Source organism: Kryptolebias marmoratus, linkage group LG11, assembly GCF_001649575.2.
Source record: "Kryptolebias marmoratus isolate JLee-2015 linkage group LG11, ASM164957v2, whole genome shotgun sequence".
In the NCBI taxonomy this organism is placed as follows: Eukaryota; Metazoa; Chordata; class Actinopteri; order Cyprinodontiformes; family Rivulidae; genus Kryptolebias; species Kryptolebias marmoratus.
In genome coordinates, this window is record NC_051440.1 from 6,008,982 (window position 1) to 6,023,442 (window position 14,461).

At 39.8% G+C, this 14,461-nt stretch overlaps 1 non-coding gene across 1 annotated transcript; it reads right to left on the reverse strand.

Annotated features, from left to right (window-relative positions):
* Positions 1-9,556: 9,556 nt before the first annotated feature.
* trnav-uac lies at positions 9,557-9,629 on the reverse strand. The gene has a single exon. It is a non-coding gene; the product is annotated as a tRNA-Val (tRNA).
* Positions 9,630-14,461: the final 4,832 nt, after the last annotated feature.

Consider the following 14,461-nt stretch of genomic DNA (forward strand, 5'->3'; position numbering starts at 1 on the left):
CGTGTGGCGAACGTGACGTCTATCATACAGGTTGAGCTCAACTCAAAATAATAGTTATAAACCATCTCAGAAAAAAATAACTTACCGAGCGCAGTAAATAACTCCGACAGGTGGAAAGTAAATAGTCCTGAAATGACTTGGCTTCTGTCGCTTCTCTTCGGTGGGAATCTGTGATTCTGGGGCGGAGTCAGTGAATTAACTCCTTCAGTGTTCGAGCTGCTGGTGGAGTTCAGAGTTAAGAAGTAAAGAGTTATTGATTCCATTTTAACACCTCTAGATTTGATACGTAAACACTTTGTTTTAACTACTACCAATATACATCCCAGATAAGTGTAAAATTAACTCTGCTTTTGCACAAAGTCTGCTAACACCAAAACATTTTACACTTTTGAATTTGCTATCCTGCATGTTTTACTTGTTTCTCTGCTCCGACACACCTGATTGAATCATCGGGTGACTAACAGGCTTCTGCAGAACATGAAGAGGTAATTAAACCACTGAGTCAGGTGTGTTGGAGCAGGGAAACAAGTAACACATGCAGGATAGTGGCCCTCGAGGACAAGAATTGCCACCCCTGTGAATCTAGGCTCTTCAATAGCTCCAAAAGACACCAGCTCTAAACCTCTTGCCAACACCTGGAGAAGTTGCTTTCACGCAACCAAACTTCCTCTTGCCACGTGCTGTGCTCTGGTGTGCCTCTCTCTTCCCCCTGCAGTCACACTCAGCAGCTTTATAAGCTGATTGTCTCTTTGTCACGCAGACTGTCTGACTGACTGTCTCAGAAGTGTTTCCAGCGAGACGTGCTGCTGTGCTGTGCAGCTAATCTCAACCACAAACATGTTCAGCCTTCACTCATAGGTGAAAGCAATGAATCAATGACATACCAGCCTCAAAACTAATCCTTTACGAGCGGGTTGGAGGGACCACTTTGGCGCTCCAACGTCGGTTTAGGCCATGTTTAGACCTGGTGCTAATCAGTGTTCAATTAGTCTCAAAGGTATTCTGTTGTATTCCCTGGTTTGTGTGGGTGTTCTGCTTCATATCTCTCCTCTCTAGGGTGTGATTGGCAGGTGGAGCCTCCAGCTGGCACTTGTTTGAAGTAATCAAGGAGCAGTATTTAGAGGAGCAGGTTTCTTGAGCCAGACGCCAGATGGTTAACTCTCAACCTGTGCCTCGCTCTTGTCGAGAAGTCCCTGGATCCTGTTCCCTCGTTGCCCTGGCCACGCTCCAGGCCTCTTCCGTTGTTTCCTTCTGCTGCTCATTCAGTCCATCCAGTTGGACTTCAGCCCCTGAGCTCACCGGTCTGTCCACTCTCTGACCACCAACCACTGTGGTTCAAACAGGAACTTGGGTTCGTAGTCACCCCCCAGTCAAGGCCTACTCATCCTCAAACCCTGGGAAAACAACAGCAGGGCGACAACCCGGAAACCTGACAGTTCTGTCGTGTTGTTCCGTCAGGATTCCAGCCTCCTTCCTTTTCCCTCTTTTTCCTATTGTTCCCTCTTTTAAATTGAATTTAGTCAGTCAAAAACATTTTCTTTATTTTTTGCAGAAGAACATGTTAAAAATTAGGGTTTTGTTTAGTTTAGTTTAGTTTAGTTTTATTCATTTCATTAAAAAACAACAAATTTTATATACATGGAAAAAAAAAACACAAAAGAAAAAACAAGAAAATAAAAAATAAAAATAAAAATCCATATATGTATCTTAAAAAACTCAAATAATATGAAATGAAAGGCAGCAGAAGGAAGAAAAAAATCTTATAATATCTGCTCCTTTTTTCAAAAAACAAGTTCACAAAACAGAAAATCTATGTCATTAACACACAAAAGACAATATTATCTAATCCCACCAGAACAAAAATTTATGAAGATACACATTATTCAGTTTCGTATTTCTTTAAAAGTCCAACTTTTATCCTTTTTTTAAACGTACACAGTGATCCTGCATTCTTTTCATCACTTCCCAAAACATTCCACAGCTTTATTCCTTGAACTAAAGTACACCGTTCCTTCAGACTAGTTCTGAATTTAGGTTTTACAAATATATCTGTCCCTTTAAGGTTATAACAGCACTTTCTCTTTACAAAATTTACTTGGATGTTTAATGGTAATATGTTTTTATGTGCCTTATACATAATCAACAGAATATTATAATCAACCAAATCTAAGAACTTCAATATTTTCAATTTATGAAATAATAAATTTGAAGGGTGACGACAATGTTTTCCAGTAATAATTCTTACAGCTCTTTTTTGTAATAAAAAAACAGGATTTGTAATTGTCTTACATGCCTTCCCCCAGACTTCAATACAATAAACCAAGTGTGGAACTATTATTGCATTATACAACATATACATTGCTTTATCATTAAACAACTCCCTTACTTTGTACAGAACACCAATAGATTTAGCCAACTTTGTTCTTAAATATTTTATGTGAGGTCTCCATGTCAGCCCCTCGTCAATCACTACACCCAAAAACTTCACCTCACTGACTCTACAAATCTCAACCCCATTTACCCTAAATGGAACATCAATAGTTTTCTTTTTATTATTAAATACCATGTAATTAGTTTTCTCCAAATTCACTGATAGTTTATTAAGGCTAAACCAAGTTTGTATTTTAACAAATTCCGTTTTCATCGTTTCCAACATTTGTTTCATATCTTTACCTGAACAAAAAAATGTAGTATCATCTGCAAATAAAACACATTTGAAAAGGTCTGACACATTTACCAGATCATTCACATACAGTATAAACAACTTTGGTCCAAGCACAGAACCCTGAGGAACTCCACATGTTACATTACAAAGTTCAGATCTTACTCCATTTATTTCTACAAACTGTTTCCTATCTTTCAAATAGCTCGATATCCACTGTAATGCCGGTCCTCTAATGCCATATTTATTCAGCTTTTCGAGGAGAATACTATGGTCAATAGTGTCAAATGCTTTTTTTAAATCGACAAAAATGCTTGCACCATACTGCTTTTGGTCAACAGCGGTTGTTGTTTGTTCAATTAAATCCATAAGAGCCATTGCTGTGGAGTTTTTTGCTCTGAATCCGTATTGACTACTACTTAAAATATTATGTTTGCTGATGAATTGATCCAATCTTGTCACAAATAATTTCTCTAAAATCTTTGAAAACTGTGGCAGCAATGATATTGGTCTGTAATTGCTAAACACACATTTTTCTCCATTTTTATATATAGGAATTACCTTAGCTATTTTCATATGATCTGGAAAAATTCCTGTTAAAAATGACAAATTGCATATATATGTAAATGGCTCAATAACACAACCAATTATCTCCTTCACTACCATCATATCCATATTACTCCAATCTTTTGACCTTTTATCTGCAAATTCTTTTACGATACTCAATATTTCTTCTTCATCAATTTCTCCAAGAAAGATGCTGTTGACACAACCCCTGACTGTATGACTCACGTCACTGTCAACCTTTGGTATTTTTGCTGCAAGATTTGGACCAACATTTACATAATAATGATTAAATTCATTTGTTATTTCACTTTGATCATGAATTTCCTTGTTATCCTTTATAAAATATTGTGAAATACCTGATTTCATTTTATGATTATTTAAAACACTATTCATTATTCGCCATGTTTCTTTCGTATCACCGTTACTCTTATTTAATAAATCACTGTAATATTCCTTCTTATGTTTTCTTATAATCCATACCAACTTATTTTTGTATGTCTTGTATCTGTTTTCTGCTTCTTTTGTTCTTAATTTCAAGAAGCATGAATACAAATGATTCTTTTTTTTACAAGCATTTTTCAACCCTTTAGTCACCCATGGTTTGTCAACAACATCTCTCCTTACAGATTTTTTTTGCACACAATTTTTTTCGTACAGAGTTCCCAGAATATTCATAAATACATTATATGCTCTGTTTGCATCACCAACATACACTTTTTGCCAGCTTTGTTTTTTTAAGTCCTCTCTCAATTTATCCAAAGCTTTTTTTGTTGTGTTTATCATTATCTTATTTGTTTTAACTGCCGGTTTGGTACATTGATAATGTTTATAAAAAGTAAAGACAGGTAAATGATCACTTATATCTGTTGTCAAAAGTCCACTTAAAACCTCTCCGTTTCTATCATTCGTAAAAATATTATCAATCACTGTTGCAGTTAATGTTGTAATTCTTGTTGGTTTCGATATTAAAGGATAGAGGCCCAAACTAAACATTGTATTTAGAAACATAATATTTGAATCAGTTTGATTTCCTAAATCGATGTTAAAATCACCACACAAAAAAACAGTTTTACTATAACTCATTACGAAGAGCTCAATGATTTTATCGGAAAATAGCTCTATATTTGCGTCTGGTGAACGATACACACAGCTGATTATTATATTCTTAGAATTCTCATTTAATATCTCAATTGTAATCATTTCCATCACACCATCAATGGCTATTGACATACTATCCTTGACCTTACATTTTATTTCCGAATTGATAAACAATGCAACTCCCCCACCTCTTTTATTGTTTCTATTCCTGTGATATAATTCATATCCTTCTATTTGTACACTATTCATATTTTCATTGTTGAACCATGTTTCTGAAACTGCTATTGCACTGAAACGTCTATTTAACTGTTTTAAATAGTCTGTTATTTTTGATAAATTTGCATTCAAACTTCTGCTATTGAAATGAATTATTGATAGACCTCCATTTAACATTTTATTACCCTTAAATTGTTCTTCATTATAATATTCACAGTGATTATTTTCTGGAAAGAGATTTATATCTATCATACCATCTACATTATATATTTTAGTCTCTGAATCTTTGTGAATGTCCATATTTTAAATGTGTACTATGCCCATTTTCAGTAACTTGCTTTAGATCATTTTGATTCAAACTGATATCTCATTATGATGTTTGTCCACTCCTGAACTCCTTTAACTCCTTTAACTCATTTATCATTTTTGCTTGTGACCCCTCTTCCACTCTAATCCAGACATGCCCGTTTCGTGTCCAGGTTGCTGTGATGTGTTTCTGTTTTTTTAAGAACCTTGCCTCTCTCGCAATGTTGCCATTTTTTTTTTGTTAAATGTTCATTGATGTACACTTTTGTTCCCTTCAACTTTTTGCCTTGCACTAAGAGGTCATTTTTTATTTTTCTACTGATAAATTTGATTACAATTTTTGGTTCGTCTGCCTTGCTAGGCAGGGTATGACAGATGGATATTGTCTCTTTTTGAATATGAATGTCTTTACTGTGTAAAAAGGTCAGTACCTGTTGTTCAAGAGTTTGTAGTTCGCCTTGTGGAGCTTCTTCTGTTGTTATACCTCCTGAAGTGACTCTATGTGTGAAGGGACTCATATGTTTGTCTCTATGTGTCCCCGTGATGGACTTGCGACCTGTCCAGGGTGTCCTCCGCCTCTTGCACAGTGGCTGCTGGAGATAGACACCAGCTCCCTGTGACCGTGAACAGAACAATCAGGTAAAGAAAATGGATAGATAAATGGGTTTTCTCGCCTTGCATGTAAACCTAATTCATCCACACATGGTGCCCTGAGTACAAGAAGGGTAACTCTTAAAAACAAAATTTTTCCTGTAGCTCTGTCCTCTGTTACGCAAGTCCATCTGTCCCATTTCCATCCTGCGTCCACCAGTGTGCTCTATCAAGAAGGATCGAGAAGACTTTTAACCGAGGTGTAGTTGCTTGCTTTTGTATGAGGGCCCATAAATATTACATTAGACTGAATGTATTTGCATTCAGTTTGACTCATTCATGCGTGCATATCAAACTGGATGACCTGGACTATATGGGACCACGCCCGTCGCCTTCAGAACCTAAATATTTCATGTTGCTTACACAACTGAGTTGGAATAACCCAGTGAAAGTGCCATTACCCAACTTCTCTAGACGAACGGGAAGGCAGTGTCACTTTTATTTTTAGGCCGAGCGCTTCACTCAGTCGCCTCTGCCACAGTTTTATCACGTCCACAGAGTTAAGCATCCAGGTTGAGGGGTGAAGCGACTTTAATTAGCAAAGTATTTTGCACTCAGCAACCAGAGCACCGAGGTCACTGGTCTGTCTGAGAGAAAGTGGAAATGATTTCCCAACTGGGGTTTTACTTATTAAGCACACTCTCGTTTCAGTCCTGAGCCTAGGACAGAGGGTTAGGAGGAAAAGATAAGACAAAGACGGCTTCATCAGCCCCGAGACAACTGAATAAAAGATGAAAACTGCGGAAATGATACAGCATGGAAAGGATTTTAGACTGTAGGTTTTGTGATAGGGAATTGTTTGAAACCAAACTGGTTCTTGCACAAATGAGAGCAAACAAAATGTTACAAAATCATCCCAAAGACACCAGAGTGCTTATAGATATTGTCATGATTTGAGCCAGTCTGTTTATTTTCAAAGCCACTCCTGAACTCCTACTGATTGCTGCAGCTGTTCCTCTGTCTTTTTAAACTCACCTGTTTCTCTCTTTGTTGTTTTTTCTTTTGTCAGAACGTCTGCCTGTTGACGCAGTGGTCCAGCCTGAGTGCTTAGGTTAGTATGTGCCTGTTATTTTAAACTTGGGGTTTTGTGTTTATATTGTCCTTGTCTCACAGCTACCGGTTCCATAAATCTGGATGATATCTTGAGCTTTCTGGTGCCTGGCCATTGTCTGATTTATCACCTGGGTTGAGTTTTGGATTTATTCTAACCTGATTAGTATTTCAATTTTGATTCTGGACTGGATCCTGAAAGATTTTGAACTTGAATCTGGATTGCTGACTTTGATTGTTGGAGTTCAGACCTGTGCACGTCTGTGTCAATCACTAACTTGTCTTACCTGCTGCCAGAGAATTTTTGGACCCTTCACATCAAGGTGAAGAATTATGTTGTGGCTACATCTACTGATCTTTGGGCTACATTGTGAGCTAGCTGGGATTTGTTGGGAGAATTTGCTCATCTCCCCTGGTTAAAAGACTCACTTGGAATGGCAGAGCTGTTGTAGGAGGCAGAACAAGAATATGCATATATAGTATAATGAAGGCCACAGTTACTGTCCCCTCAGGTTCTGTCCACCATCTTAGTGCTCCAGAGTCCCAGCACGCTCCAGAGCCTAGCCACTCAAAGTCACCTGCCTTACGTCAACAACCTGCTGTCATCAACATAAAACAAACTCCTCTGCAGCACTTTTTCCACCAGAATCTTCCTCCGCTCATTAGAGCTTGCCCCAATCTTCACACTGTCTCTGCTCTCAAGCTGTATGCCATCACCCTCTTCTTCTCTACTGGAGGGAGATCCCCTGTCCCAGTGTCCTGAAGCCTCACCTGATCCCACCAGCCGCCTGGATGTCGAGGCCTCCTACGTCTCTGAGAGGATCCCGTCGGACGCTGACGCCTCTCAGCTCCCTGTCTCACACTACTCCTAACTTAGCATGCGCTACCTAGGTCTTTACCACCGAATTTTACTCTGCCAAAAAACATAAGCGCCATATAAAAAAATCTGTGATGATATTAAACAAATGAGAGGAGATGGAAGACAACAGAGAAATCATGAAAAATATGCAAACCACTCTGCAGCAAATACCTTTGAAAAGTTGCAATCATGTAAGAAAATTTAGAACTAGTTTAATTATTTTTCATTGTTTTTCTTTCAGGGTCTTGAGTTGTTGCTGGAAGCTGATATCTCAAAAAATTTTCAACATCTAACCCCTGACCTGACCTCCTTTCTGAAAACGTTTCCTCCATTTCTTCCATCCTTCCAGAGGCACTTGAGTCCTACAAGCTCAACGTGAATGCGTCCTTACAAGAACACACAAACACACTGCCATTTCATGTAATTCTCACGGGAGACAATGGCGACGCAGCAGAGCTCTGCCTAAATAAGCCTGCGTTCTGAGTGGCCTTGTTGCACCGTCTTCCTGTCCAGAGCTGTGAGCAAGCAATAACTCTGTAAGGAAGGGCAGGAGATCGTGGGAACGCGCATGTCACTGCAGCCCGGGCCACGTCCTGAAGAAAGTTCCTCCGCAAAACAGCTACGCTCTGTGAACTGCAAAGGAGAGGAAAAGAAAGCTGGGAGGAAACCGGGGAACAATGAAGAAATGGATGTGACTCCACTGCTCAGCTATAAATTGGGTGGGAACCAAAAACCCTGTTGTACTCGAGTCAGAGTTGGGCTTTCTAAAACTCATTGACAAAAAAAAAGCCCCAGTTCCCACAACGACATTTCCCACGCTACTGTTGTTTGTATTGTATATTTAGACTTCTGTCGCTGACCTGTTTCCTCTGACTTGTTCGCTGCATGTTTGTGTTTCCTTATCTTTGTGGACGTGATTCGGCTGTTGTTATTTTGAACTTGATCTTGGCTTTATTTAGACCTCTCAACTGCAGAGACATCCGCCGAAGTTGTTCGGATCTGAGTGTCTGATAGTCTAGCTTAAAATTCAAGAACCATCATTTTTACACATTTTACATTTAAAGGGTTTTTTTTCCCCATAGATCATGTTGGTAATATTCACTTCCATGATCAAAGTCATGAAATCTATTAAAAAAAAGGGGTACAGGACAGCTGCAAATGCCCCGAAAGTTGTAGAAGAATCATGGCGGTACGTCAAGAAACTTGAACTCAATCATTACGGCACCAGCAAAGCACAGGCGGTATAGATGAATGGTAAGTGGCCAACCATTTGTGCTGCACTACAAATGGTGGAAGAAAAAAAAAGCACACAAGAGATTGGGCAATTGTTTTACACCAGATACCTTTCCTGATGCAACCTGGGCTCAAATCCTCAGCCTTAGGATTACAAGTCAGTGGCACTGACCCCCGACTCTTATTTCCTAATATGAAAAAAGATAATTACACAATAATTTTACTGCATTGCAAAGCCTATTAAATTATAATAATAATGCCCCCCTCCTCCTCTGGCTGAGTAGGCTGTGTGGGATGGTCACCTTTTCTGACGTGACCTCGGAAAGTGTCATCGACAGTAATTATGTCATAAACAATCCAAACTCTCCCGGGCTGAGCAAAGGGGGGGGAAAAAAGAAGAGGAGGAAAAACACAACAAAGACAACAGATAACATGATGAAATTATTTGTTTGTTGCATTGCGTTATTTATCTAGCAGAGAGGAGCCAGTTGAGGTTGGTTAGGGCATCTGTTAAGGATGCCCCCATGACGCCTCCCCAGGGAGGTGTTCCAGGCATGTCCAACTGGAAGGAGACCCCGGAGAAGACCAAAGACACGCCGGAGAGAGCTGGCCTGGGAATGCCTGGGAATAATCTGAGCTGGAAGAGGTGTGGAAGCTGTGAAAAGAGATGTCTGGGCCTCTCTGCTCAACCTGTTGCCTCCCTGGCCCGACGCTGGAACAGCAAGCCATCCTTCTCCATCTAACTCTGTCCCCACTCCAACTACCTCCATGTCCTCTCTAACTGCATCCATACAGCTCCTCTTTGTCTGTTTCCTGGCAGCTGCATCTCTAACATCCTTCTACCAATATACCCACTGTCCCTCCTCTGCACATGTCCAAATAAAAATAAGATATAATAAAGCAACAACAAATCATGGTCCCACTGGGAATTGAACCCAGGACCTTCTGTGCGTAAAGCAGATGTGATGACCACTACACTATGGAACCTACAAGAACCACCCTATTAAGTCAGTGGCTCATTAAACCTCTGGACGCCACTTAACTCACATCCGTTGCACAAAACCAGTTTCAGAAATCTGTTGCTTTTAGAACTGATGCAGTTAACTGAGATTATATTCATTCTTTGGTCCCAACATGAGTAAACATCAACGTAGAAGGCCTCACTAGTGAGATAATAACATCACTAAGCAGCAGGAATAGCACCAGAATAAAGGTGTACAGAAGGTGCATTCTTCAAACATGAAAATAACAACAAATTTTAATCATTTGCTTCACTTATCTTTAAGAGGTTTTCAAAATTTAAGGAACATTTGCACTGTCTTCAGTTTTGTTCTGTCATCAAGTTGCCTGTACAAATTAAGCTGCTTGAAGTTTCTGCCTTTCTGTTACTTTTTATTTAATAATTGGAAAATGCCACTCAGACAGCAAAGACTGATTGAAGTCAGAATGACCAGAATCATTTAAACTGCCTCCTCAGAAGAGCAAGAGGTACTGCAGAAGGGCTTTATTTTAGTCAGGTATACATCCAGAGAACAAGGATGTGGGCCCACTGGTCACCATTAATTAATTAATTAAACTCACATTTGAATTGGCCAAACTAGCAACTAGTCATGGCTCCACTGGGGATTGAACCAAGGACTTTCTGCAGGTAAAGCAGATGTGATGACCATGGAGCCCATGAGACTAGCAGGATGACTTCCAGGTAACATTCATTTCTTGGAGCACACACACATTTCTCACCTCATGCAGACCTTCTTTCTTATATTGGTGTTTATACTAAATGCGATTATGAAAACCATTGATGTTACCATACAAAAACTTTACTGGTGTTGCCCGAGTGTCATTGTCTGCTCCAGTTTCCACGGGAGCTCTCAAAATTATTATCCATTCTAGTTTTGTTTCAAGCAGTTTCCATTTAAAGCCAAGATCATAACTTGGTTGAACCGCTCACTATTTCGTCTTTTTTCTGCTCTTGCGCTTTTACATCGCAGTTCATCTGATCTCAATTAAATAGCTTATTTAACTTGCAAATAGTTTCCACTTGAAGGATCCTGCGTGCCAGCAGTGGTACTTGTACCACAGTTCAAGAATCATGGTCGTTTTCTGTGGAGCTTAGTTGAACTTCAGAGGCAGAATGTGTGGATGTGTCAAAATTCAGGTGCAGGGGGCATCTTCGACGTTCAACTCGCAACTATTGACCACTGCAGCTGACTGAAATTGTGCTAAAGTTCCAAAGCAGGATAATATGATCAGGAGACTGATTATTGATACATGTACACATTCATCACATTCAAACTAGTCTTAGTGCTCATGCTTCTCACACTTTGGGTAATAAACTAAATGTCCCTCTTTCTTTGTTTACCGGGACAATGATGCTAGTCAGACTGGATGCACACAGGTCAGGGGAAGAAAAGCAGGATGTGAACATTTGTAGAGGAGCCCACTTTGGTGGAGTGTGTTTCTTGTTGTGATTCTCTCTAGTGTCCCTTTAATCTCTCTAACAAAGCCGCTTGCTGTAGTTATGCCAGATATGTCCGGCCCGTCACGGCTTTTCCAGGAAGGCCAGTAAGTGAAGAATAACACAGTTTCACAGGACAATCCCCAGTTGCCACAAACAAGAGCAAACCGAACAACAGAGGGTTTAACCAAGACCACGGTTGTGCCAACTCCGGGGAATTCTTTCCATATTTCGCCTCCAGTGAGTCATTTGACACCTCAGTGAATCTGGGCAAAACAAGGACCGTGGGGCAAAGATCTCCTTCTGCAACTCGTCCAAAAATGTTTTTTTTTTTCCCCTTTGGTAGGATTGTTGACAGCCATTTGTAAAAAAAAAAAAAAAAAAAAAAAAAAAAGGAAAAAAAAGTGCATTACAGTAAAAGAAAATGGACAAGGTCCTGCTGTTAACTTTAACTCCTAACATTTTCAATCATAGCTCATTACAGCAAGAATGGGGAAGACGATTTCACATTAAAGGCAGATAATCTCTCTCAATGATACACCCATTATAGCTTTTCCTCACTCCTCTGTAATTAGACATTATCCCTAAACCGGCACTGAAAGAGGACTCTTCTGAGTCCGGCTGTGACTCTGTTTTTAATAAACACAGAAAACAACTAATATTGTGTAATATATAAAAAATAAAATATTTCAAAAATCCCAAACATGAAGAATGTTTTCCTAGCTTTTTCAAAATCTGTTTCTGGCATCAAATCTAAAACAATTACACCCTCAGCTTTTGGTGAGGTTAAGACCCAGGGATGCAGTCTGACACAAGGAGCTCAGAAAAAAAACTAACATTTTATCCTTGTCTTCAATAATGAGGGTGTTGCTTCAGTCGGTCTTGGTGAAGAAAGAGTTGAGTCGAAAGGCTAAACTCTTGATTTCCTGGCCCATCTACGTTCCAACCCTCACCTCTGGTCATGAGGTTTGGATCATGACTGAACAAACGAGATACAAGCGGCTAAAATGAGCTTCCTTCGTACGGTGGTCGAGCTCAGCCTTGGAGATAAGGTGAAGAGCTCCATCATCCAGGGGGAAGCTCAGTTGAGGTGGTTCATCTGATTAGGATGCCTCCCTTTGGAGGTTTTTCAGGCATGCCCCTCTGGGAGGAGACCCCAGGGCAGACCCAGAACTCTCTGGAGGGATTATGTACCCTCTTTGGCCGGGAAACACCTTGGGATGGAGAGCTGGAGAGTGTCTCTGGAGAGAGGGAGGTCTGAGGTTCTCTCCTGGACCTGCTGCCTCCATGACCCGACCATGGATAAGAGGTAGAGGATGGATGGATGGATGGATAGATAGATAAACTAGGGAAAACAAAAAGGCTGACAGCAAAATACTATGCAACACAGATCACAGAGGAGAACCAGACAGGGTCAAAGGACAAAACGACTGACTGCAGACGAATGAGGTCTGAGAGAATAAATGGACCAGGGCTTATGAGGTAAGCGGTGACAGGTGAAACTAATGATTACAGGGAACAGGTGTGAGATGAATAGCAGGAACTGGGGAACAGGACTGACTGAAGGAGAGATGGACAGTGACTGAAAGAGACCCTGGGAAAACTAAACACAAGGAATCTCAAAGGACAGAAGAAAACACACAAAAAAGCAACATAAAAAAGCTCAACTAAATCCATAAATCTGTCAAATAAAACACAAAGAACCCAGGATCATGAAACAACCCAAATCTGACAAAAGACTGAAAAGTCTTGGAAACAACTAACTGTTAACTTTTATTTTATTTTATTTGTAGTCCATGTCCAGTTCCATAAAAGAGTCTTCAACTTCGTTCATTTGCATTTTCATACCAAAAAACTGGTTTAAAACTTTGGCATGCAAGGCGCTGGGCAATCTGCATTCCTTCAAGGGATGCCAGGCCTTAAGTTTAAAGTCTTTCCTTTTCCTTTTTGGTGGCGTTAAAAGGTCTTTCACTGCTTGTTATGGCTCAGAGAACACCAGGTGCTTGAGCCGGACCTGAACCCATCTGGAGAGTGTTTGAGACGGGGGTGGGGGGGTCAGGAAGAATTAGAGGAAGGATCGTCTCACCTCCACTTTCTGTTCTGTGACTACACGAGCCTATGTGGTGCTGTAAATTCAACACACTTAGGGGAAAAGATCAGAACAAAACTTTCTTTTCAACAAACCGCATCCCCCCCCCCTTAGAGATAAAGGGCACTAGCTGAAAAACAAAAGGGATATTTTTTCAGAATCCTCAGATTGTGAATAGACAGAAAACCACAGCCCTAAAATCACACATGAAAGCATAAACATGTGACACAAGAGTAGATATTTTTAGTGTGAGAGAACATGGTCTGTGGTGTTTCTTTCAGATCTTCATTTGTGCTGTGAAATGTTGTTTACTAGTCTGCTCCCTGGGTTGCTTGTGCTACTTTTGTTTTCTGTTTCTCCTGAACACTGTCGTCATTGTTATTAAAGAGATAACCCAGTCATGTTCTGTCAACTGATGTTCTGTCAGAAAGCTATCAGTTGTTAGCAACTTATCAGCAGTGACATCAGTCACGGAGCATGGAGGGCGGAGTAAAGGGCAGAAGTCTTCATCCAGGCTCGGCTAAGGGCTTGGCCAGGGGCCTGCAACCTTTACAACCAGAAGAGCAACAATGTTTTTAGGTTTAAACCAGTGTTGCATAAGGTTGAAGTTGGCTGGAGATAAAGATCACAAAATTAGATATTTTTAAATCTAGGCAGCCCATACAGTGCCAGAACAACTGTCTTTCCTGAGCATTTGAGTCAATAGTGGTTTTAGACATTTAAACTATGTGTTAAACCAAAATGAATATATTACTAATAAAAGAGCCATAAAGGGCGATTTATTACTTTATTATTGATTAAGCTTGAATCGGTGAGGATAACCTACAACTCCTATCTAACTGAAAACAAACAGGACTTTTACAAACTCGTCTTTATGGACATTAAATACATGCAACCACTGATAGCTGGGTCACTCTGTAATGGACAAAACAACTGTAAATTACTTTAAACTACAATTAATCTAACTTTAACTTATGCTTAGGCAACTTTTTTGTAAAGTTGAGACAATGGAAAACTCCTGGTTATGTAACATCACCTAAAATAGTTGTTCCTGTTTTTCCTGGATTGTTTTTTTTTCTTTTAGTGACATAAAATCATGACTTTTAGTTGCTGCGACAAACGTTTTTGCAGTGTTTTTACAAACAAAAAGTTCCTAACCCACTAGTTTTCACCAGACTTGTATCTAACATAAATGGCCACCAAATGTTGCTTTCAATAAATGATAAAACTTCTGTTTCATTGTGGTAAATCCCTACTAACCAGCTTAAAACA